The sequence below is a fragment of the Mustela nigripes genome, chromosome 5 (genome assembly GCF_022355385.1).
Source record: "Mustela nigripes isolate SB6536 chromosome 5, MUSNIG.SB6536, whole genome shotgun sequence".
Lineage (NCBI taxonomy): Eukaryota > Metazoa > Chordata > Mammalia > Carnivora > Mustelidae > Mustela > Mustela nigripes.
In genome coordinates, this window is record NC_081561.1 from 77,670,990 (window position 1) to 77,697,888 (window position 26,899).

The following is a 26,899-nucleotide window of genomic DNA, read 5'->3' on the forward strand; positions in this document are numbered from 1 at the left end:
GTCAGAATCATTAAGTATAATTGACCTCTCTCTCTCATGTGAACTTTAAACGCGGCAGCTTCTTAAGGATATAGACTAGGCTACCTTCTCTCTTTTTGCCATACCTTCTACCACGATAGAATTGAGAATGATGAGCCTGCAAAAGGATGAAGGTATTGAAAAAAAAGAAGAAAAAAGTGTGTAGAGATATTAAAGGAAAGTGAAGGTATACAGTGCCACAAAAGCCAATTAAAAAATACCTGAAATGGGAGATGTAAGAACCAAATCCTGGTAAAACACTAAGTAAAATGAAGATTAAAAATACCCTCTCATACATCTTATAACTCCCTGACCAGTATCTCCCCATTGCCCCAAGCCCTCAAACTCTAGTAAGCACCATTTTAGTCTCTCTTTCTATAAGTTTGGCTTTTTCAGATTCTATGGTATAAATGATATCCCACCAAAGAGTACACACTTCCAGTTATTAAAAAGTTCTGGAGATCTAATTTACAGCAGGGTGACTGAAGTTAGCAATGCTGTATTATACACTTCAAAGTTCCCAGGAGAGTAGGTCTTAAATGTTCTCAACTTAAAAACAAAAAGGCATTACAGGACATGATGGAGATGTTAGCTAAGGCTATGGTGGTAATCATTTTGCAATATATAAGTATATCAAATCACACTGTCTGCCTTAAACTTACATATGTTATATGTCAATCATATCTCAATAAAGCTGGGGAAAAATACTCTTATATGTGTCATTGAGGTTAGGAATGACCAAAGGAAGAGCCATATTCTGTATAAAGTAATAGAAATGGAAACCAGGGGTGCCTGGGTGGCTCAGGGAATTAAGCATCTGCTTTCTGCTCAGGTCATGATCCCATGGTTCTGGGATCAAGTCCCAAATTGGGTTCCCTGATCAGCTGGGAGCCTGCTTCTACTCTCCCCTTGCTTCTCCCCCCTGGGACAGTTGTTTTCTGTCAAATAAATAAATAAATTCTTTAAAAAAATAAAAATAAAAATAAAAGAAATGGGGACCATATTGGACAATGATGAAGATAGCAGAGGAGTGTGATGAATATAAAAACTCCCACAGGAAAGGAATCTGAATTGGTAGAGAGAAATTTACCTAAAAATGGAAGAAGAGGGGTACTGGGCTGGCTCAGTTGGTAGAGCAAGTGAGTCTTGATATCAGGATTGTGAGTTCAAGCCCTTCAATGGGTATAGAGCTTACTTTAAAAAAAAAAAAAAAAAAAACAACCTAAAAATTAAACAAAACTTAAAAATGGAAGAAGATATGGGATCAAGAGAAGTGTTTTAATTTATTATTATTATTGTTACTTTTTAAGGTGGGAAAAAATATTTAGAGATTGATGAGGATGATTCAGTTTGATATGGAATTTTGAGTGTATGTGAGAAGGAAATGAAAACTCTTGGTTTGAGATAGGAAAGAACAGAATCCAAATCATAGATCATATGAAGAGGTTCTAGTTTTTTAAAACACAAGGGGAGATGAGGATGAATGAAGACCTGAGTAAGTTTGTAGGATTGGTAAAGGGAGTTTCTACTACATGGCCTCAATTTTCTCAGCTCTATGGGATGAGCTGGTAAAAAGAAGACCAGTTAGAGACTGGAAAGTATTGAGTGGAATAGAATGGAGAGGAGGATTAGAATTGAACAGAAAAAAGTAGTAGGATTTCCAGGAGTGGTGTGATCCCATTCCATTTGCAGTTGAGGACCACGAATCTCTAGTAATCTAACATGAAGTGTGTGACTTTTAAGCAGTTTGCTTGTTTTAAGTTTATAAAAAACTAGCTTGGGGAGAGGGGAAGCAAACAAGGAGTTTACGGAAATGGCAAATATGACCAAAATGATTATGATGAAATCAAACTTTGATACAATAAGCAAGTTGTTAAGAATTGGCAAAAGACAGATGGTTTGATGACCTGGAGGTTCCCTTGAGGTTGATGGATAAGTTCAGCAAAACGAATGAAGGAGAAAGAGATGAGTTTATGTAGTAGTTAGAAAGTGAAATACTACATGCAATGTTAGAACACTTGTGAGATATTACAAGATCCATTTAATCAGCACAGCAGGTTAAAATAAGGTAGAGGATTTTGGAGATGAAGGGGTGAAGGAACTGTCAATGGACTTTCCATAAAGACAGCACAGTCAGGTTGAAGGTGGGCCATGGCAGTGGAGAAAGCAACTCTAAGTGACACCAGTAGAAAAGTTTATGACAAATGGAAGAAAATGACTTAGAGGGAGGCTATGGGAAGGCAATAATGAAGATGATGGCATGAGTGAAAGAAAAGAAACACAAACAGGTAGGAGTGTTTCCTATCCTCTGACTTAATCCTAAATTACATGGGGATTAATATCTGCTCTGTAAGAGACTGTTTGGGAAGACATGACCTCAGGCTAGAGCTACAAACAGAGCACAATTATAATTACTTAATTCATTGTAGAAATACATTTTTGAGATTCATCTCCCCTACTAAAATATAAACTCATTGAAGACAGTGACTTTTCTTGTTCCCCACAGCATCAGTGAACCAATCATAAGAATCCTATTGAGAATTGAGGGTGGAAAGAGTTCCAACATGTCACACAACAAGTAAGTAATGTAAGTGGATTTTAGTTAATAGTTTGACTCATGGGGAAATATGGGATAAGGTATTTAGTTCACTTTTACTTAACTCGTAAAATTTTGTTGGCATAGTTAAATGACTCTCCCTTGAGAAAGTTCCAAATAATTTTCCCAAGGTAATTTGCAAATCATGAAAACATAATTACTTCCTTTGAATAGTTAAATAAGGAATAAATTTCTGGTTATAGGCCCCAGAAGATCTTATGTTGAGTAAGTCAAATGTCTATGTGGAAACTTCAAAATCTAGAATCTAGTTTCTTTTCAAATGTAGAAATATTCTATTTCTGCTGACACTTAAAGATTAATATGCACATAACTGGCAGGGGATAGCAAAAGGCTAAACCCATAGAGAAGCTTCCACTGAGTGGCAGATCCCATAATTTCAGAAAGACTGTGTATTCAAGTAACAGAGTGTAGATTTCAGAATCTCTGAAATCTTTATCGCTTGCTGTCACCCACTGCAGCTCCTCTCGCAGGTACTGTCAATCTGGAATTCTGCTTTCTAAACTCAAGTTTCACTCAGAGTGTTGAAGAAAAGGAGCTTCTCCATGCCAGACTTGAGTATAGCAGACTGGTTTGCCTATTGAGTCATGTAATGGTTTATTTATAAGAGTCTAATATGCAAAAAATGCCTTTAGTAAAATGCCTTTAGGGCTCTCTGAAACTAATAAATTATTATTTTTTTAACTAATGAACTCTTAACAGTCCTTCTCTATTGGTTGCTGACTTGCTTATTTAGTTCCTTGAAGAAGAGAAATATCTTCCATTGCAATAGGTACATAGAATGTGGAACCAAAAGAAATACTGTTACATTTTGATTTTAGAGCTGCTTCCAAGAATAATCACGAGATTCGCATTATATGTTACCTAAATCTGGGAGAAAATTAAGACATATGGTCAAGCCCTAATTGATTCTTCATCTAGAATTCTTTCCTATTTCAGATTCTAGATACCCTTAGCAGCTCCAGGAATCATGAGTGCATAAGTGTTCAAAATCAGCTCTTTTCCTTAAAATGTCCTGACATTAAATGTGGCCAGCTTCTTAGGAGAATTAGCCCTGTGTCAAGACTTCACATTAGGACTAAACTGTTTGCAGACAGTAATTAAGGTTCCAGAGATTCCAAAACCTGTACTCAATTACCTGAACACACACAGGCTTTTTGTATAGTTATAGGGTCTGCACTTAACAGAAGCTGCTGTTTGGGTTCAGATATTCTCTTTCTTGGGTGCACGCGTGCACACGCGTGCACACACACCCCCCCATCTATCTATCCAAACACCATTATAATAATATAATAAAGACTTGAGTTGATTCTAGGATGTAAATTCTAAGTGTATTATAGCCAAGTATTCTTGAATAAAATGTCAGTATTACAAAAACACGAGACTTAGCATTACCAATATTTAGGTTATGAGAAGGCCTGCTACATTATCTAACATGGATGAACATATTAGGTATAACAAGATCATACTTGTGTGAAAAGCAACTATACCATCCTTCCACCTGTAATCCTTTGCAGACTGGTATTGTATTTGTCTGATCAACAACAGACATCAGTCCAGGCACAAACCAGTGTCCAGGAAACAGTAAAAATGCAGGCCCAGAGATCAAAAGGAGAAAATAAAACTTAAGAGATTTCAAGCCAAAGTAGCCCACATAGAAGAAAAGTCCAAAGAAGACAATTTTCAGAATGCTCCACATTGAAATGAATATGCAAGCCTAGTACATTCCTATACTTCAAATTAGCCCGGGGAGTTGGCTATCCCACCAAAATATCCAGAAGATCTAAATAAAGAACTAACAATAATCATTTTTAGAACTCATGCTAGAATACTTAAGTTGATAAAAGTCTCTGAGTTATTTAAAATTAATTTTCATTCCTAAAATCTTACACTTGCAAAATAATTGTCAATGGCCTTTTTAATTTGAATAGATACTGATATAGGGTAGTATTTATGTAACAAAAACACATGACTCTGGGCGCCTGGGTGGCTCAGTGGGTTAAGCCTCTGCCTTTGGCTCAGGTCATGATCTCAGGGTCCTGGGATCGAGCCCCACATCAGGCTCTCTGCTCAGCGGGGAGCCTGCTTCCCCCTCTCTCTCTGCCTGCCTCTCTGCCTACTTGTGATCTCACTCTGTCAAATAAATAAATAAAAATATTTTAAACAACAACAACAACAAAAACCACATGACTCCATAATGTGGCTAAGAGAGACCCAGACAAACATTTCATCTCTCAAAGCAAACTAAAAACTTGTACCCCAAATAAATAATAATCACAATATAAAAACAAGAGGAGTTTTTTTTCTCTGCACAAAAACATGCTCTCTGCATGTTTTCTATTTTATTAAGATATCTTTGGGGGGAAGAGGTACCTGCAGCTTTCTGGAGATGTACATGTCCTTTAACATAATGGAGATGTCCATACACGGACAAGGACACACCAACATCAGGCAGACCCTCAATTTTGTGTTGAGATTATAGGCCTCAACTCAAATTCCTGTGAGGACCTCATGGGGCCATTGAGAAGATTATCCACTAATGTTAACCCTTTCCTCCCTTTTCTTCTCCAGGGACTGACTATCATAGGTAATGGCATAGCACCCCAGCCAGGGAGAAATAAAGAGGCAAGAGGGCAGTCCCACATGGCACTGATGCTGGAGACCATGAGAAGTACCTCTTAGCTCTTTGGTAATGCAACAAACTCAGCACACATGCTACCTTCCTAATCTCTACCACAAAACATTGTGAACAACCCTACACCCATCTCATTAACCCACCCTTAGAGGACTCCTCCTTCATTCAGTTCAAGGCCCAGTGTGGTAAGAAGGCTGAGACCACAGACTACAGAGCCCATTTCCCCTGCTCTCTCTAGAGGCATCCCCAATTCCAAGGCAGACAGGCAGACAGAGCCCAGTACTATATTTTGAATGCCTGTAATGTGTTCAAAAATAAATTGAAACAGGGCCCACTGTTCATGGCACAACCTAATTTATGTTACAGGATAAGTTTAGCAAAAGAGAGAAAATCAAAAAGGCAATTAGAAGAGGGAAATGAACAAAAGTTAAGTAAAATAATCCAAGATCTAAAAATGCTATAAAACACATTTTTCATCCTGTGGGTCTGTCCTTAGATACATAAGCAAGCAACTTACACCATAAAGATTGGGTATAAGATTGAAAGTAGAGAAGCAAAGGGTTGCAGAAAATTCATCAGCAAAATGTCATTTCTGTATCTTTACTATCATAGCTCCACCATCTGGGTTATATTTTATAGTTAGTTGTCTGAGCCAAAAATAAAAGATGACTGGTTAAGGTTGCTATTTCTATCAACATGACACTGAATTACAGTACTATTTTTCCTCACTTCTAGAGATGTGCCATTTGTCTTCCTACAATCCACAGGCAGAACCTTTTAAATTTTAGCACCAACAGTCCAATCTTACACATAGCAGAAGTAGATCACTTTGCTTACACAGCTATATCTGAAAAAATGCTCTCCAACTAAACAGTAAGTCTGTTCCTTGCCAAACTTGTGACTCTCAAGAGCTTCAATTGATAATTGCAGAGCTCAATTTTTAAAAAAATTAAAATGAGTAGTGAAACCTATACATACTGTCACACTAACTATTACATATGAAATCTGTTGGTAGGACATACTATGTTACAGAGAAAAGCAATCATTAAGTGAACCAGGTGATTAAATGCCACTCAACTGACAGTATAACCAGATCAGTCTACCTCAAAGCAAAGTTCAACTGGAGGCTAAAATTGAATTCTCACATCACAAATGCAAAAATCTTAATAACTAATTATTTGGGTAAGACCACATGGGGGGAAAAAAAAAAGAACTCTTCGCTTTCATCATACAGGTCTAAGAACTAAATAATTTCAAAAATACTATAAACTTTCCCTCCTGGAAAAATAGGTTAGGGTTAGGGTGGGGAAAGATTATGACACAAAGTTAATTAGAGTAATCAGTCTGTGTACTCCTACTTGAATTCAGGGATTTAAAAAAAACCTCCATGATTTATTTTTATTATTTTCCTATTTTATTTTATAAGTAAATGGGCAAGTACAGTGACATCTTTGACTGTAAGCACTAAACAGCAAATATAGCTTAGCTATTAGTATATAATTTAAGACATGGTGCTTTTAGCTAGTAAAAAAGCCTGGTGAGCACTCAAAAATATTTACTAGGGGGAGTACTGAACAATACATTTCACGGACAGCTTCTACAAAAGATAACAATGGAATTTTAGAAGATATTCTAGCACTATAATAGGGCCAGGCATCCTAGCATTGCGAAAGAAAGAAAGAAAGAAAGAAAGAGAGAGAGAAAAGAAGGAAGGAAGGTACATACACATAAAAATGAACTCACATATTTACTTCAACTTTAAAAAGAAATCTTATTTGAGATAATTAACTAAAAGTGTACAGTCCATTCAATTCTTTGCAGAGTATCAATTAATAAAACAATCGTAAGTTTATAAATCAGCAAAGGAAATGGTCTTCCTTTAAGAATACGTCTTCCTAAAATATTTAAGACAAAAAATTGTTGTGTTGGATATTCAGAAATCAAAGTTACCTAGTATTGAAGCTTCAAATTTCAGTCAAAAAAAAAGAAGGAAAATGACATCCCTTTCCATATCATAAAGTCAACATCATTTCTGAAGAATACATATAACCCGTCTGGGTGTCTGACAATTAATAAAAATGGTTTATCTGAGGCAGAGAATTTTAGAAATTACAATACTGGTGAAAAGAAACCCTGGGAACTCTTTATACAATTACAAAAGCCTGACACTCTATCCACAAGAAAAAAAAAAAAAGTGACTGATTCACAAACGACTTTTATTATCCATACAAGACAAAAGGAATAGAATAAAAATGGACTTTTAAAACAGATGGAGATCTCTCTCTGCCTGCCTCTCTGCCTACTTGTGATCTCTCTCTGTCAAATAAATAATAAAAATCTTTTTAAAAAAAATAGATGGAGAGAAATGAACTCTATCATCCCTAAGTACAGGAGATGGAAAAGGAGGGAAAGCCTAATTCCACTGGCAGGATTTAGTTACAGGTGAGGGAAAGTGATAGAAGCTGCCATGACCAAATGTCTCCTTTAAATAAAGACCCTAAAGAATAGAAACCAACTTCCAGTGACTTAGGTGACCTGGAAGAGTCACTCGGACAAATCTAGAAGTAACTTATGGAAACCAAAGACCTCTTAGAGACTTCCAGAGGTATTTAACCTTGTTAAACTTTGGCGTGCCTCTACATATTGTCATTCAAGTATCAACAAATTAGAGAGAACAGCCCAGAATTCTCAACAAGATATCTGTCAACAGTAGCATCAGCAACATCAAGACACTTGGAGGAATGTATATACCTGAGCCCCACCCACAGAGTTTCCATAGGTGGGGGCCAGGGATCCACAGCCCCTCTAGGTGATTCTGATGCAGCCCACTGTCCAAGAAACACTCATTTAAGTTGATTTACCTTAGTTTCAAGATAAAGAAAATGGGCTGGAAATCTTTGTGCTAGTCCTACAGTTCTTAATGGAAGAGCTGGTTCTTAGAACAGTCTTGTTTTGGTATCTTTTCATTTGCAAGGAAAAGCACTTCACAGTGGGATTCGTGGGTTTTCTTTTTCAGATGCCAGTTAAAATTAAACAAACAAGCAACAAACAAAACCCCTAAGGCTGTATAAAATACTAATTTTTTTAAAAGTTTAAACAATTGGCCACTCACTTATTCATCAAAAAACATATACAGTGCCCAATATTTGATAGATGATAAAAGGAGAGATATACCTAATTTTTTTTATTAATCCCTGTCCTAAACAAAGTCACAGTGTGGTAGAAGAGATGAGTGTGTTAGGGAATGACTCTAATACAGCTCTAGGTGATAAAACAGAGGAATAGGAGAGGGTTCAGAAGGGGCAGACTTGCTTTTCCTGGGGGGAGAGCCAAAGACTTCAGGGAAAGTGACCTCTGAATGATGGTGTGGTCAAAGGATCCATCCTCATTCCCCAAGCACTTAGTGAGCACACACTAAATACCCCAGCCACTAGGGATATGAAGACTGCAACAAGACAGAGCCACAGCAGCTACGAGGGAAGATCTATAATGTACGCAGAGCACTAGCACACAAGGGACAGGGGCTAGCAATCATTTTCTATCTAGGAAAGCAAACAGTGACTCAAAAAGGAAATGATTCCAGAGCAGTTTGCAAATATAGGGCTAACAGGAATAAGAAAAAAAAAGGGGGGGGTATCACAGAGCAAATGAGGTGCATTTGCAAAAAGCAGGACAGTAGGAAACTGCTTGACCTACTGGCACAGAAATTTATAGAACTTCTAGGGTTAGAGTAGTGGAGATAATGCCTACAAAGTAGGAGGCTGAGAGCTTATCTTGTGGAGACTTTTATGCTGGAAGCAGAAGTCTGTCCTTTATCCTAAAGGTGCTGTAATGCTTTTGAAGTATTTTCTAAATGAGAAGATGTGACAGGTACCCAAATAAAGGACACTGTGGGAGCAACAAGTAGACTGAGGGACTGGAATCTCATAAAAGGACCTAACATGCTTGGGTATTAACCAGCCAGTCAAGAAATATTTATTGCACACTGCTTATGTACAATGATAACAAGATTTTATTCCTACACTCATGTATATATTTATGGAGTAAACAAATATGTATTATTATATTTCCAGGAAAACATATGTGTGCATGTATGCATATAGTTCATTCTTGAATCTAAAATTGCACTAACAAAGGAACACTGCTCAATGCAAATAATTTTAGAAACTTCACTTTCTTTTCAAGTTTCTATTTAAATTCTAGTTAGGGGGTGCCTGGGTGGCTCAGTGGGTTAAGCCGCTGCCTTCGGCTCAGGTCATGATCTCAGGGTCCTGGGATCTAGTCCCACATCCGGCTCTCTGCTCGGCAGGGGGCCTGCTTCCCTTCCTCTCTCTCTGTGATCTCTTCCCTTCCTCTCTCCTACTGTGATCTCTCTCTGTCAAATAAATAAATAAAATCTTTAAGGGAAATAAATAAATAAATAAATAAATTCTAGTTGGTTAACATATACTATCATATTAATTCCAGGAGTAGAATTTAGTGATTCACCACTTACAGTAACACCAAGTGTTAAAGACTTTACTTCAATGCAATAAGTATCATATGTAATATTTTACACGTAGTATTACTTCAATGTAATATTGTAATAAATATCATAAACATTGTTAAGATTTATATAATTATAAGGAAGTTAGTGTTATAAAATAAAACTTTGCATTCCTTTCACGCTATGTTAAATCCTGTTTTCATAGGAGAGTGGTCAAAATTTATCTTTCAGTGTGTCTGTACAACATGTCACCAAAACCAACAACGATTCACTGAGCTAATCTAATTCAAAGTTCCAACTCTCAAAAATCAGAGAAGCCTCTGATATGTAAACAGACCTAAACTTTACTGTTGATAAGCTCATAATGAACAAATCTTGGCAGAAAGAATATAAGCCAGAATACAGTTTGTTCAGATATCAATTAGAACCACTGAAAATTATTTAAATACAATTTTGAGGAGAGACAAAGGGAGGAATGTTAGAGGAAATAAAACCATTTCCTATTTACTTAAACTACAGTTTTAGTTACTTTTAAAGTAATACTAGTTCAGCTAGTTTAGTTATATCTATACTCTTTATACTCTTTATAATCTTTATTCATCCTTATTCGCGAAGCATTTGGTGAAGACACAATAAATACCCTAGCCACTAGGGATATGAAGACTAAAACAAGACAGAGCCACAACTGCTAGGAAGGAAAAGATCTATGTACATTTTCTTCTGTTTAAAAAAAAAAAAAAAAGGAGGGCGCCTGGGTGGCTCAGTGGGTTGAGCCTCTGCCTTCGGCTCAGGTCATGATCTCAGGTCCTGGGATCAAGTCCCACATCGGGCTCTCTGCTCGGCAGGGAGCCTGCTTCCTCCTCTCTCTCTGCCTGCCTCTCTGCCTACTTGTGATCTCTCTCTGTCAAATAAATAAATAAAATCTTTAAAAAAAAAAAAAAAAGGAGGCCATGAGAAATCCCTTAAAATTTCTACAATAGGATCGCTACATAATGTTAAATCAAGCAAGGTAATAATTAAAACTTCCATTTGATTATGTTAAAAAAGATCAAAATATTTTATACACTCAGTGATACCAAGAGTTAATCACGCATGGCTTACTTGGCTAATAGATTAACTAAGTCTTGAGTTATATTTTCTTTTACCTGTCCCCAAAGTACCCATGCTAATACTAGAGAAATCCAAGACCACTGGAAAAAGGAAGTAAATGAAACAAAGATGGAATGAAAAGATCAGTTGCATTGTCTACTGACCCTTTTAGCGTAACATATGCATTTGTTTATGATATAACTATTTATTGACTACCTAACATGTATAAGAGATAAATAGCATTCTAATATGGAAGAAAGACAATAAGTAAATACAGTACGGTAACAAAGTTTTATCAAGGCAGGGAGCTATAGAAGAAAACAGTAGGAACCCAGTGATCAGGGAAATCTCTCAGAAGGTAAAATATGAGCCAAGATCTGAATGTGAAGAAGAAAGGAATACCATTCCAAGCAGAGGGAATAACAACCACAAAGGCTTTGAGACAAAACAAACTTGGAACATTCCAGAAGCACAGGGCAAAGTGAAGGCGGCATACAGCAGGGGCCAAATTAATTTGGAGTTAGCCAAGAGTTAAATTCATGTTAGAGATATGGATTTTATTCTAAATGTGTTGAGAAGCCATGGGAGAGTTTGGGTAGAATCCTTAATATCTGACATGTGTTTCATAAGATCAGTCTGCTGTGAGGAGACTAGCCAACCAGGGACAAAAAAGGTAAACTGGGAGAACTGCTGGGAGGAGATGTTTGAGGTGAGAGAGGTGTTAAGCCTGGGCTTAAGTAGTGCTTCCCTAACACTTTCACATTATGAGGGGAAAAAGATAATTATCTGTAAAATATCTTAGAATAAATGAACAAGGCTGTTCATAGCTGGAGTCTCCAGATAGGCTAATTTGTTCCAGTAATCACTAGACAGATAAAAAATCATATTACATATAAATATATATGTATATATAAAACACACATACATACCATATATCATATAGCAAACATACAATATGAATGTAATTTCATAGAAAAAGGTCTTACACAATATAGACCCAACTTAAGATAACTACCTTAAGGGAAGTATTGGATAGAAGGGAGTGGAATAATACGAAGGAGGAATTTCACTTTTTTGCTCTATCAACTTACGATATTTTAATTTTTGCAAATATTGATCAATGTATTCGTTGTGTAATGGAGAAAATCTTTTTTAGCCTTCTGTATTGTATTACTTATCTCTGAGCTATACTTTGATGACATGGCTTTCTCAAAAGTATATTTGAAATTTCATTTTAAAAAATTGTATTTTATCCTAAGTGTAATGAGACAGGCCTACAGCAGAGGAGTGACATAATCTGAATTATGATCTAAAGCAGCTTATTGTGATGACTATGGAGAGAAGAGGTGTGTGGGACAGCAAAACAGAAGCAAAGACAATAATTAAGGACGCCATGGTGGGTGTTCAAGGAAAAGATGATGGTATGCACTACAGGGATGACCTAGGAAATGGAGAAAATGATCTTATCCTTCCTTATCTAATATCCAGCATAGCAAATGGCATTCAACATGCTTTCTGTACACAGGTCTACAGGTAAAAAAAGAAGGAAGAAGCTGTAGTGTATTGCTTTTCTATTTTGAGGTAGAGAGCTAAAAACTTTTTCTTGGAGATACTTGTATAATGTCCATTTTGGAGAGCAGCTCATCAATCCCCTGGGTAGAGATTTCTATAATTACTATTATAACAAATTAATGTTGGAAGCAAGTAAAGTGAAAATTATTTTGAAACAAACTTCTTTCTCAGTTTAATTCCAGTATTAAAATATGCTGTCACTGAAGTTTCAAATATGTTGGAAGGTATTACAAAACTATGAGGTCGAAATGAGTTACTCTGAAGGCACCTAAGAAATAGTGCTTTAAAAGTTTAACATTTAATGGTACAATTCCTCTCTAAAATCTGAAACAAAATTAACCTAAATTACAAAACTGACTGACATTGTTTTAGCTTCTCTCTCTCTCTCACTTTGTAAATTATAGGCTGAGATCGCTCATCAGTTTTTTTAATCTGAGCCTAGTTGGCCGTAATTTCAATTTATATCACTTGCTCTGTCACTCTGTCGGGCTCTGAATTTCATTTTCTATTTTACCTACATAAATATAAATCCCATCTTGTCATTACTTTTTCCATATATCAAACCTAATGCTTAAATTAAAAATCTCAAAAAAAAAAAAACCCTTCAGTTTTGTTTTAACATATTAGATGACTCATTGTTTGATTTCTTTGGATCACATGATTAAAGATGTAGCAGCAGACATCAATATCCATATGGATTTCTGAATACAAGTTATATGGATTTGAAATTTTCTAGAGAGAAAAAAAATGTTACAAGTAACAAATGACAGTTAATTTTCTAAGTTAGCCCTTAAGATGTTTTAGTCCATAATATAGCTGAAACACTATACTTGTACTTGAATTAGCAAAATACTGAGAATACAATCTAGCCACATGTCTACAGTTATTGAAGGGAGGGTACTATATGGGGTGCTTCAGAGTGTAGGTCAAAACTGTTCAACAGAACTGTGTGTCACAGTTCAAGTTTTCTCTATCTGTCCTATATGGTGACCCAGTGGCATGTGGGCTCCAAGCACTTGACATGTGACTGAGGAAACAAATTTCTAATTTTATTTAATTTTAATTAAATTTAGATGATCATATCTCAATAGAGGCTACCTCAACTGGACAGTGAAGGTCTGAAATACAGATAAAAGCACTTAGGATAATTAATGATAGTGAAACCAAAAGTAAAAAGAAGCAACTGAAGGGGTGCTGGGTGGCTCAGTCAGTCTTGATTTTGGCTCAGGTCATGATCTCAGGGTCGTGAGATGGAACCCCATCTTCGGCTCTACAATCAACATGGTACCTACTTAAGATTCTCTTTCTCTCTCTCCCTCTGCCCCCCCCCAAAAAAAAGAAAGAGAAGAAAAAAAGAGAAAAGAAGCAACTTGAGTGTCACTGTAAATTTCCATGTAAGAGTAATATGTATTCTCTAGGAATCATGAAAGTAGGTTCTACCCTTAAGGAAAGCTTTGAGTTGGGCCCTTATATGGTGCACTAATTACTGAATGGCCCCAACAAGCAAGAGTGTCAGGGCTACATCTAGAAACCAATGCCAGTAGCTACTCAGCCTGAGAAAAGTCTTTCCATGTGTGCAAATGACAACCAATCAAGGGCACCGTATTTGGATAGTGCAAGGCGGGGCAGTTTGCCATTATAGTCTAATATTACTTTACAAGTTTGAATTTCATCCCAACTATGTGGATGGATGACAAACTATGCAGAAAGTTATACTACATACTACAACATAAAATAGTTGATACACTGATTTTCTCTCATTTCCAACATATTTTTTCCCTAGATTCAAACAATGTGAGACAAACTCAAGATTAAATTAATAAAACCAAATAAGTTCACACAGTGAAAACACATTACAAATGATACTTTCTTGACTGGAGATTTTTATCTTAAGAGAGTCAGATTAAGAATCTTAGTTTTACGGATGCCTGTGTGGCACAGTCAGTTAAGTGTCTGCCTTTGGATCAGGTCATGATCCCAGGATCCTGAGAACTCATCTCCCATCAGGCTCCTTGGTAAGCAAGGAGCCTCAAGGAGCCTGCTTCTCCCTCCCTCTGCTTGTATTCTCTCTCTCTCTCTGACAAATAAATAAATCAAGACTTTAAAAAAAAAAATCTTATTTTTAAATTAAAATGTCAATATTGATCAATATCACTAGCTTAAAAACCTAAATATTCACCCTATTGTTTTTTAAACTGCAGGAATGAATTCCTTTTAATTCTTTTGAATGTTAAAATCTCTGCATGCAAAGATTTCCCCAGGGAAATAAATTAATGTTTATTTACTTAGGTTATCTTTATAAAATATAAACCCTAAACTGTTCCCAATCACAGGACTATGGAAGGGTACAGGGCAGAGAAGGAGAAGGGAGACTGATATTTCACCCATATTCATCTAAACTCTTAGCTGCTTTTGGAAAATCCACTTAAGACCACAGCCTTACATTCTACTTTAATTAATTTACATGTCAGTATGAAACACAGACATGAAAAGTCTATTTTGTGAAATAATTAAAAAATATATAATATTATGGTTCCTTTTGTCTCTTCTATAATACAAGGTTAACAGGTACTCTTTTTCCCCCCAAGAATTTACAGCTGCAGTCCAAAATATGGCAAAAATGGGCAAAAAAATGTTCTTAGTACTTTACACTCCAGAGAATTCATGAATACCTTGAACCAGTCTTCCTTCAGTGTTTTCTGACCAGTGGCAGACCTGGTCCTACTACACCCCACCATACCCAAATGATCAGAGCAGAATGTTGGGGACAAGGGAGAGAAGTGCACTATTGACAGTCATGGGCATCCCTACCTCTGGGAGAGAGGGGAAGCAGGTGCCTACCCCACAGGAATCTTTCTGGGGCCAAAAAAAAGAAGGTTCTAAAAGAATCACTCATCAAGACCAAGAGTACCTGTGAGAAAGGGAGGCCGGCAAATGGCTCCTAGACAAAGCCTTCATGAGGGAGTCCTTGGGGAAACCTGGCAAAGATCCCTGAAGATCCTTTCTCATTGTTGAAACTGTTAATACAGAGACATTTGCTGGGATGGCCTAAGCAGTAGGACCAGAAAGAGCAAAATGTGAGCTCAGTGGTCTGCTGGTAAGTACTCAGCAAGTGACTGGGAGATGACAGTTGGTGGCCCTTGTTGATTTCAGGGACAGAAATCCTCTCACCATGGCCAATTTCAGGTTACCAATGCGAAGCTACTGAATGCACAATGAAGAGATGGGCAGGAGCAGGTTCTCTGCAGTATTTCTACCATAAAAACACAACAGACACAAACAACATCAAAAGCATAGGTGATTAAATAAAATAAAATAGGGAGTATTAAGTTTTGAGTATTTATTACTTTGTTTTTAATATAACCCATCTGATTATTTACTTCCATGATGTCATTAGTAGTGCCCATGTTTAATTGCAAGATCACAAAATTCCTGAAAATTTAACAATTCGTTCTTAGAAGCCAGTATAAGCCAGCTACTGCACAGCGCTAGTGTGCCTAGAAGGTGAATGGAAGTTTGTCTGGGGACATGGAGGAAGTCCGCCTTTCTCTATATGGAGAAGTACCTTGTAGACATTGTGCCAGGGCTCTCTAAGTTCTTTCCAGACAACAGCTAAGTGAGGGATCACCCCTGCTGGAAAGGTTGAAGTAGTGGGCCACTTGCCAGAAGTTCAGCAGGGACATAACAGCCTCTGTCTAAGGAGTACTCTGAGATTAGAGGAGGCTGGTGTGAAGCAGAACACCATACAAAGCCAACCATCCCCACAGCAGCTAGGAGGAAAGACCACACCCATCATCAGAACTAAAAAGCTATCTGACACAGGTCCAGTTAAGAAAGAAGACCTCTACCTTCTTTATGTCTGCTTCTAAACCTAGTCCTTGCAAGGGGAAGACAAAAGAAACTACTAACTAGCTACTGACTCCTTGCCCTCAAAAGACAAGCAAGTGTAGGTGACGATGAAAGACAAAGTAAGAGCATGTACACTTAAACTGAACCGAAGTGGATTTTAATAGCTGAAAATGAACAAAAGCTAAGAAACTTGTCTAATGTGTCATTAAGAATCAGGTCAAAGAGAATTGATTAAGTATAACTGAAAAAAAAAAAATGGCCAGTGGTAGGAAAATAGGTTAAGTCTTCCCTGAGTCGAAACCTCTCAACAAACTGGTTGCATATATGCTTAAGGTATCACTACTTAGAATACTGTGCTAGGTATCCACTGCTAACAAGACAACTAAAATGAGTAACTTTTCCTTTAAAGAAAAACAGCCTGCTGTTTCAAATACTGATGTCATGCAAATGATGATATATTCAATCCTGCTATTTTTTTTAAGATTTTATTTATTTATTTGATAGACGGAGATCACAAGTAGGCAGAGAGGCAGGCAGAGAGAGGGGGGAGGAAGCAGGCTCCCTGCAGAGTAGAGAGCCTGATGTGGGGCTCAATCCCAGGACTCTGGGATCATGACCTGAGCCAAAGGCAGAGGCTTTAACCCTCTGAGCCATCCAGGTGCCCCCATCCTGCTATTTCTATGTGGGCATCATTTCTCCATTATACACTGACACCAAAAGCAAAGAGGTGTGGGTACTCAAAAATGCAAGGCATCCTTATCAGGAATAGTAGCAACAGCGTATCTTAATGTACATTATTTTATTTGATTTTCACAGAAGAGCTGCAAGGTAGACAGAACCATTATTAATAGTCACTCATGCCTTATAGATATTAAAAATGAAGCTGAGAGAAATTAAACGATATGCTCCCTTAAAAGCCAAAACTTGACTACACTTCACTATTAGCTAAGGAACACTGGCTTTAGAAGGCAGGGACAGGTTCTAATCCTGGTTATGCCACTTATAGTTATGGGATACTGGGTCAAACATTCTCTCCAGGCCATGATTCTTTCTATGAAATTAAATCACCGGACCACAATATCTGTAGGTCTCTTCTAGGACCATGATACTATTTCATCAACAGGAAAGGCAAGATGTCCGGAAGGCCAGGATAGATTACACAACTAAGCACACAACGATGCCAAAGGGAAGAATTCAGGCAAGGCTTATGGGGTGCCAGAAATAAAACAAACTTGTGCTAAACCAGCTCTCAAGTCAAGCTTTGATGTGCTTCCTGAAAACAATGCTTCTAAGCATTTCCAAGTTTGCCGAACCAACCGGGCTTCCATGTGGAAGAAAGTGAAAACCCAAAATTGAAGTAGCACAGGCAGAAATATAGACGAGAGGAATTTCTGAAGGAAAAAAACTGCTAAGCCATTCATGTAAAAATTATCTCACTCTGTTCTAGAAATTGCCAATAAGTATTATAATGAAATATCTTATTATTTATTACAATATTCACTAGTAATTTTATAAAAGTCTAGCCAATTAAATATTCATTTTGATATGTAGGTTTTCAGGAACAAGCAGAAACAAAATATCCACAAATTAATGCACATCCAGAAAATAACAAATCAGTATCAGTGATGAGTCAGTACAGACTAAACGGAAAAAAGAAAGTCTCCAATTTATCTGCATGCCATAAGTGCATCTTAGAACAAGCAAAATGTAATGCATTTCTTCAACCAATTTACCAATAGAAATTGCTAGATGAATCAATAAAACATGAATTATTTTATGTTCTCCCCTATATTTCTCTCATTTATTATTTCACCAAAACCTATTAACTGCTCTAATAAAACTCAAGTGTTCTATGGGTGAGGTGGAAGGGAAGAATCTCTTTCTTATTTATATTTGTTCATATCTGTAATATAATCAGAATAAAAACATGTGGGCACATACATATGTAACACATAAATTTAAAAATAGCCACAGTTAGCTAATTCAGTGAACATGAGATAGTATTGTCTAAAGTGATGAAAATGTTCTAACCAAAAGAGGAATCCTTCAAACTGACCTTGAAAATGGAGCCCAGCTTTTCTAATAAGTTTACAATACAGCCTTGACCCTCCTGGGCTATGATACCAGGTCATCACTTACTGTGTGATTCTGTAAGTATCACATATGCATCCCACACCCCCCATTCATTCTGTAAAACACAAGGTTGATTCAAAGGGGTCATGTGATAACACATGAACTGTTCTAACACAGGACTGGCACTCAATACATTCATCTCCTATCAAAGCCCAGCTAAGAAAGATCCTAGCTTCAGTGAGACTTCCTACACACTGCAGCTCTCAGCAAAGGCCTTTAGTCTGTTGACAAAAAGAGTCATACTGACCGAGTTCAGGAATCTCTTGAGTTACTCATGCTATCCTCAGGAATACAAAAATAACTGGATATCCTGATTTCTGTTGGTTATACAAAACTATTAACTACCTCCTCAAACACACCTACCCGCCCCATCCAACATACATACTCCAAACAAACTTATGGACAGGAAGGCAAACTTCCGAGAGAAAAAACAAACAACTGCTATTCACTGAACACTTATCTGCCAGACAGTGCCTTAGGCAATTCTGAACAAATTTGCAGCCTAGACACAAGAAAGAAGTTGTACAGAGAAAGAGATACCAAGGGATTCAGCTGGGATTTTATCATAACTAGATTTGATCCTATGGCCCATCGTCCCTAAAATTGTGCAACTCTTTCTCCCATATTTAACTATTACCAATGATGCACAAAACAGCTTCCCAGAAAAGTTTATACTAAGTAATTAAACCAAACAGCACACAAAACTCCACACTTAATCAACGACAACATATACAATTCCCTTGTCTGTGACCTCGGGACTCTGGCTATGCACAACCCTTGAAACACTGAGTATAATATTCATTTGTAGTTTAAATATTCCAAATAGAATGAATCCACACAAACAAGAATATATTTCAAAACTGTCACTAGCAATAAAATAGAAGTTGAAATTGGAGATTTCTTTTTCTTTTTTTTTTTTTTTTTTTTTGAAATTGGAGATTTCTGAAAAAAGATCTGGGAGTAGTACTAGGAAAGGTATGAACAAAGTAGCTTAGGAACATCTATTCTCTCTATTATACCAACTACTTGGGCTAAAGGACCATTCTGATTTCCTTTTGATTATAAGGAAATGTACAGTTCAGCTGAAATATATATTGAACCATCACAAAACTTCTAGCATCATATTTTAGCACATGAGAAAAATTCTATTATTCCTCTTTCAACCTAATAGAATAGGGGGAAAAATGAGATAGTGTTAGCAGAGAAGACTGAAATGGAAGCACTTGGTTATTGTGAAATAATCATTATGTCAAAGGAATAGATACACGTGCCTGTACTTTTCCCATGCTTATGCCCTAGAGGTGTGTGATTATCTTATAATCATTGCTGTTTCCCAGAGAAACACATTTTGCTTCATGATACAATTTTTTAAAAGTGAGAAATGTATTACCAGAGGTGCTTGTTAAATTGATGATGATGACTTAAATTAACCTACATTTGTCACTAAGTTTCAAGGGTCATTCATTATTGAGCACAAAAAGACATATTTTCTACATGAGGGGAAACATAAAATGCAAAGAAAGTGAGAGAACCATTAATTAAAGTTTATGTAAAAAAAAGACAGAGAACTATTACAAATACCTATGATTTCAGCCTTTTTTGGGGAACAGGGTCCATATTCAGAAAGACAAAGTCATCAGTGGTAGTCAAAAAAGGAAAGAGGTCTACTTATATTTGCTGACCACATTACCAATAGAAAATCATTATTCTGCAATAATTACTGTGCCTCAGTGAACAGTAAAATTATTTTTAACATTTCATTTGTTTTACAATCTCTAAAACACAATGGCTCTAGTTAAATTACTGTACAATAACCCGATCATTTAATTTTAAATCAGTATTTTATCGATCGTACTAAGTCCTCTTCTGATACAAATGTCATCCAAAGGAACATATTTTCAATATATTGAACACACCCTATTTTATTCTTTGCTGGCTACATAGTCTCTTAAGACAAAACTAGATAATTAAAGTGTTCAGTGATGAGTCTATTAACAAAAGCAAAAGATTTAACATATTGCCTTGAGAGAGAATTTTCAAGTTTCTTTCCTTATCTTGGTAGGCAAGAGAGAACTGTATTTTTAACACTCCTGAAGGGGATAATTATGTCTTATCATTTGCTTCCTGCTGATAAAAGGTAAATATAAACTCTTAATGAAGATGACTGTGACTGTTCCTCCATTGTGGGATCTTCCTCAGTCATTTCCTGCGCTAGAACCCTCATCAAAAAAAACAGCTCAGGTGAAATCATAAGCAGAAAGCTATCACTGATGTCACACACAGCAAGAGAGATCACATCAAACAGTAATATTATTTTTTTTCTTTTTTTTTTAATTTTTTTATAAACATATAATATATTTTTATCCCCAGCTATCCTCTTCAAAAGAGAAGAAGAACGATCATCAATGACCAAGGGCTGTTGTATAGCACAACGCCCAAAGTCAGCTTCATGCTCAGCAAGGAATACTACGTCTCCTTCTCGTGGTTTTGGGTACTTTACAAATTCAGAGAAACTTCTCTAGTAACAAACTATAGAAATGATCCCTGAAAGTATAGTCTTAAACAGTAATATTCTTGTCCAGTGAGAATCAGACAGGAGAACGACGTGGTAATAAGTGGCTCATATCTCATACGGTAAGGGCTAATTAGTTCAAGAAAAGTCCCAGAGGTCAGGGATTTATTTTCTACCATAAAATAGACAGTTTAATGAAATATCCTCTAAAATTCCAGTTTATCAATCTTATAAGAAAAGGAAACTGGAATCAAATTATCACAAAAATGTAACTGCCTCATTCATTAAAATTTATTAATTTCTCCATTAGGGTAAGAATTAAATTGCCTGGTTGTAAGCCTGCAACTACTAAAAGTAAATGCTATGAATCTGTCATGAAAAGACATGAAGAAAAGCTAAATTTCCACAATTCTATGTATAAAAAGTATGCTGTGATATTTCCAGTAATAAAATTAACAATGTTCTGAACAGCTAAATATGTGTGGAACAAACGTCATTATATAGCATACATCAAGAATGCGTAAATACTTAAAATGAGATAAGAACTCAAGAGGCAATTCTTAATTTTAGCACCTAATTTATGCCCATTCCTATAAAGCCAACATGGAGAAGAGAGTTAAGGTAAAACACAGAGATCCTGTCCTCAGTAGCAGAAAACTTATTTTAAATAACATCCATCAGAGATGCCTAGGTGCTTAGTTGGTTAACAGTACACCTTTGGCTCACGTCACAATCCTGGAGTCCTGGGATCAAGCCCTGCATAGGGCTCCTTGCTCAGCAAGGAGCCTACTACTCCCTCTGCCTGCTGCTCCCCCTCTCTGCTTGTGTTCTCTCTCTAACAAATAAATAAATAAAATTAAACAAACAAACAAAGAGCATCTATCTATAATGTGTCAGCGAGTGCATTGGGGTATCGGGCTGTAAAGCAAAATTAAGGACAAGCCCGATGGTCGAAAAGCCAAAGACCGGGTAAGATGAGGGTAGTTACAAAATGACATTAGATGGGCTATGATTGATACAGCTACCTAAGTCTGCTGAAATGCAAAGAAAACAGTGAATGTCAGGGGAAGCTGCAAAGGCTCAAAAGAAGGTTACATTTTAACTCACCCAGAAGCAAAAAGGGGTATGTTTAGAGGCCTGGAAATCAGGGAAACCATTTTGGTTCCCTACAGTATTTGCAGGATACCCAAACTCTGGATAACGATGGCAGGGAGGCCAGTTTATCAAGAGAATGGCACGGAGAAATCTAGGTAAATGGTGGGAATGGCAAACTTTACCATATATGAACCACAGGGCAAAGACAATGTAGTTCATTAACTGGCGTTGATATGGAAAAAGGAGGAGAGGTTTTGGTCTGTGATGAAAGTTGAGTCAATTCCAACCACGAAGTTTCCAGGCGGAGGGATTCTGAGAACGATATATCACCGATAGAAATACAGAAACTGATATACAGTTGGAGTATGAAGAGTAAATATAAACAATGCATGTCTAAATTCCTGATAGCTGAAAACATAAAATAGCCAACTTTACTCATGCAAAATCTTCCTTTATTTACAGCATTCCTTTGACTACCTGCTGAAGCTCTAAGGAGAAGAACTGACAGATGTTAAATTTGAAATTGTTGTTTTCAAGTTTCTTAAAATCATCGGTGGTAGTATGTAGAAGGTAAAATATTCTCCAGAAGCAACTCCAGCTGTATAATGAATGTGCTGCACTCTTTGTATGTAATAAGGCAAAATCAATTTAGCATGCTCTGTGGCTGCAAGAAAGTCTTTAAACCAATTAAATTAACTTTCCCTTCTGCTGATTGTACTTGCTAGTCGATTATCCTTAACCCATAGCAGACAGTGTTTACTTCTGGGCCAAGATGGTTTCCTGGAAACATCTTATAGACATAACTGTAAGGGGGGATTATGCTTCCCCATAGGGATGACACAATCTGAGATGATTTTTTTTTGACATCAATAAATTTTGATGATGTCAATCATGTATTATTAAAACAAAAGAATAATGCAAATTATAGTCATATACAAATGAAGCATTTTAATTAATAAAATTATGTTACAGGTCATCTCCTAGAATTTGAGTACTGAAGAAACCTCAGAAAATTTCTAAACTGAAACACTGTATTTTTTTCAGACAAGAAAAGAGACACATATTCTATGACACTTCACCTCCCAACTTTACAAAGTCACATACAATGACCATAAGTAATTAGTACTGACTCTCAGAGAGCCAATGGCAATGTCACCATATTCAATTTGAGCATTTTCCACCTACAGGACAGATGCTGTCAATCATTTATATAACCTTTGTTTTTTGTTGCATCTATGCTATATAAAACAAAGAGAACAGGACTAAGTGACCAAGGCTTTTTTTTTTTTTTTAAATCTGAAAGAGCTATGACTCTAACTTCAATTCTAAACTTTTAGCAAGTAAGACATGCTTTATTCAGGTCCTTAACACCAAGATCATCAAGAGCAGCCTTGAAAGAATAAAAAGGGAGACAGACAAAAGGCTGCCTGAGCACTGTGGTCTATGGATGGAAGGAGGGAATAGAAGCTGCTGCCCTTTGCCTTGATAATAGCAGGAGAAACATAAACCCTAAAAAATATTAAAAAATAAAAAAATTTAAAAGTCTTCTGTAGTTAATCCAAGGGGATGGAGAGAGCTGGCAGAAGACCAGGTGCTAAAGAAGCCACAGCTATTGCCAAGTTAAAAGCAAAGGAAACATGGTTACCCAACTACCTCAGAGTCAAAGTAGTGATTACTAGTTAAGTGCTTTAAACTTTGACAGGGATAGAGAGGGGACTGACCAGGTGTCTCCACCATAGACATGGTCCTCCCTGGTTCTTAAACAAATCAAGATGCAAGCACCACAGGAAGGTTGAAAGCAGATGACTTTATTCACCCCCACCCTGTTATCAGCTTTATAAGAGCTGTAGCTGGAAAATGGCTGATAAAACCAATGTAGTAATCTCTCCTGCTAGGCTTTGATCTCGTTTTCTGCCAGAAGCAGCTATTATCTACTCAAAAAAAGTAAGGTCTGATCAGGTGCAAATCTCTATTGGCACCCAGGCCGAAGCTCAGAAGCCCCCCTCCTTGATCAAAGTTTAAAGCATTCACAAGGGCGCCTGGGTGGCTCAGTGAGTTAATGCCTCTATTTTCGGCTCCGGTCATGATACCAGGGTCATGGGATCGAGCCCCGCATCAGGCTCTCTGCTCAGCCAGGAGCCTGCTTCCCCCTCTCTCTGCCTACCTCTCTGCCTACTTGTGATCTCTCTCTGTCAAATAAATAAATAAAATCTTAAAAAAAGAAAAAGAATAAAGCACTCACAAAACACTAGCACACTGGTATTCTCAACTTTGAAGAAACTGTTACTCAGATTTTGCAAACTGTGATTAAAAGATCTCTGCTTCCCTTCCAAGATACTGGTGCATAATCTCTGGCCAATGCTGTGTGTCCTTGGGCAAAATGACGAGATTATTCACTTTATTTGGAAGAGGTGGAACAAATGAACTTAAAATTAATACCAAACTAAAAGCTTTAATGTGGAGCTTATCAGAAAAATAGGTACTCTCATATTAACAACACCCATTGTTTTAGTAATTCTATTTCCTAAAATAAGAACCCAATATCAACTATAATATTTGGCATGGGTTGATTATAATGGACTCATTCACATATGAATTAGCCATTAAAACTTAAGTTAAAAACAGACAATGGGGGGCGCCTGGGTGGGTCAGTGGGTTAAGCCGCTGCCTTCGGCTCAGGTCATGATCTCAGGGTCCTGGGATCGAGCCCCACATCAGACTTTCTGCTCAGCAGGGAGCCTGCTTCCTCCCCTCTCTCTGCCTGCCTCTCTGCCTTCTTGTGATCTCTCTCTCTGTCAAATAAATAAATAAAATCTTTAAAAAAAAAAAACAGACAATGGATTTTTTTAAAATGTGAAGTTAAAGAAAATATCAAGTGCTTACAGAAAGCAGTATTATTTAATCTTGAAACCCCAGAACCCATTCTATGAAAACCAAAGATCCTCCACCTTAATGCAGAATGTAAAATTGAGTTTACAAGCCTTTCAAGTTCAAAACTAGACAACCTAATGAGCCAGAGACCCCAGATTATGAACCTAAATCTCCAAAATTTATATTTTGGATTTATATTTTAAATCTTCAAATTTATAATATAACCTGCACAGTCTTCTGCTGTAATCTCTTTAAGACCAAACTGTAGACCAAAGCACGCCTGAGAGTCATGGGCCGACAATCCTTCTATTTTGCACATAGGAATGTCTACGGTGGTCAGCCTTGAATACACTTATGGAATTTCCAATTAAAAAGATTTCTAGTAGAGGACAAATGGATACTGGTTAATACAAAAGTAGCAATTTGTTACTGTAATTGCTCAAAAACCTCATAATGGTATGATGCTTAACAAGCACTCTTCTCATTATAAAAATCAAACAACTATTCAGCAAATTAAAAAAAAAATATTACAAAGCAATGCTATACCCCTTCTTTCCCAACTACATACATACATAGATAAGCCAGGGTTCCTTTTTTTTATTATTAGTGAAAGCACAGTTATTAAATTCATTATAGTAAGAGTGAAAACAACAGAAACTACTTGACAGGCATCACCAAAAGATCAAGATTCCATTTTGCAAGATGCAAATTTCCCCTCTTCGAAATGTTTAAATCCTACCTTTATAATATAATTACTATTTTAAAAGTTAGCAAACAGAATAACAAGTTTAAATAATGCCCCTGTATTTCAAATATGTTACAACACCAAAATATTATTACTTACTTGGTTATTGCTTTTTAATTTCTTGAAAAAACTGCATTCCTAGGACTTCAGATATAGGGTTCATTCCTCCTGCCTAGACTCTGTTTCTGATAAACTAAATCACATTTTCCAGCTTTTAAAGAAATTCACATTCTGTAAAAGTCAGAAAATTACAACTCCAATCAAGTGTCAGGCTAAGTATATTATCACTATAGTCCTATTAAGGTAATTTAGTAATTACTAAAAACATGACTTGAAAATATTCTTGAGAACATTTTAAAATTTATCATAAACTATTTCCTGTGATTTACAACTCTCCTAAATAAATTTAAAATTATATCACAGCCCCATGGGCAGATAAATTTGCATAAATCTGACATTCACACCCAGATAAAAAAAAAAGCCCAGGTTGTTCCACTGGTCACAACAGGAACAGACCTGTAAGCATTTTTATTCTGGGTCCAGACAAATGATTCAGAAATAACTCCTGAAAGTTACAAGTAGGTTGGCCTACTATTAAATTTGTAGGCCAACTTATGGAAGAGTGTAAAGTAAAAAAGCCTGATTAAGCTAAAATGAATGTCTGTCTCTACCATTTTAGATTATCACAGAAAAAGTCAAAAGGCAAATTTCTGGTTTCAGCTAACCAACAAAAGCAATACGAATGAACATGGCCTTTTTGTTGCTGGTGAGGTCTGATAACTAAAATTATTCAATTGAATCAAATTTGAAAGCCTCTTGCAATACCATCAGTTCAATTACCCCATAAACCACATTACGCTCCTGTTTCCAAAGTGAAAAGTAAGTAAATCTGTGTGACTGCAATATATCAGATGTCAGGTAGGTACTCTGAATATTACCTTGTGCTTCAATAGCACTGCATAACACACAACACTATTTCATTGCATTCACCATAACACACTTATGATGTAGGTATTATCACTATTTTAAAGAGGAGACAGTAGGCTTGACTAACTTGACAGAGTGTACAATAAATGAATTCCAATGATTCCAAAGCCTGTGTTCTTGTTTTGCGTGCAATGCTGCAAGTATTGTTTCCATATGTATCTGTTTACGGTTTTCCGTGTGAAGCTGAGTGTTCGGAGCCTTGAGGTGGTTAACTATTCGCTTGTTTACAAAACTTTTTTGTTGTTCATTTATTTACAACCAATAAACAAATTCCATAATGTTGCCTTAGAAGA

At 36.6% G+C, this 26,899-nt stretch overlaps 1 protein-coding gene and 1 non-coding gene across 6 annotated transcripts in view; both read right to left on the reverse strand.

The window, feature by feature from the left end:
- The window catches only part of PTPRK (protein tyrosine phosphatase receptor type K), a 554,520-nt gene that overhangs the window by 284,238 nt on the left and 243,383 nt on the right, over positions 1 to 26,899 (reverse strand). The gene's annotated exons all lie outside the window — the stretch shown is intronic.
- Positions 20,742 to 20,956, reverse strand: LOC132018915 (small nucleolar RNA U3). The gene has a single exon (XR_009404683.1). It is a non-coding gene; the product is annotated as a small nucleolar RNA U3 (small nucleolar RNA).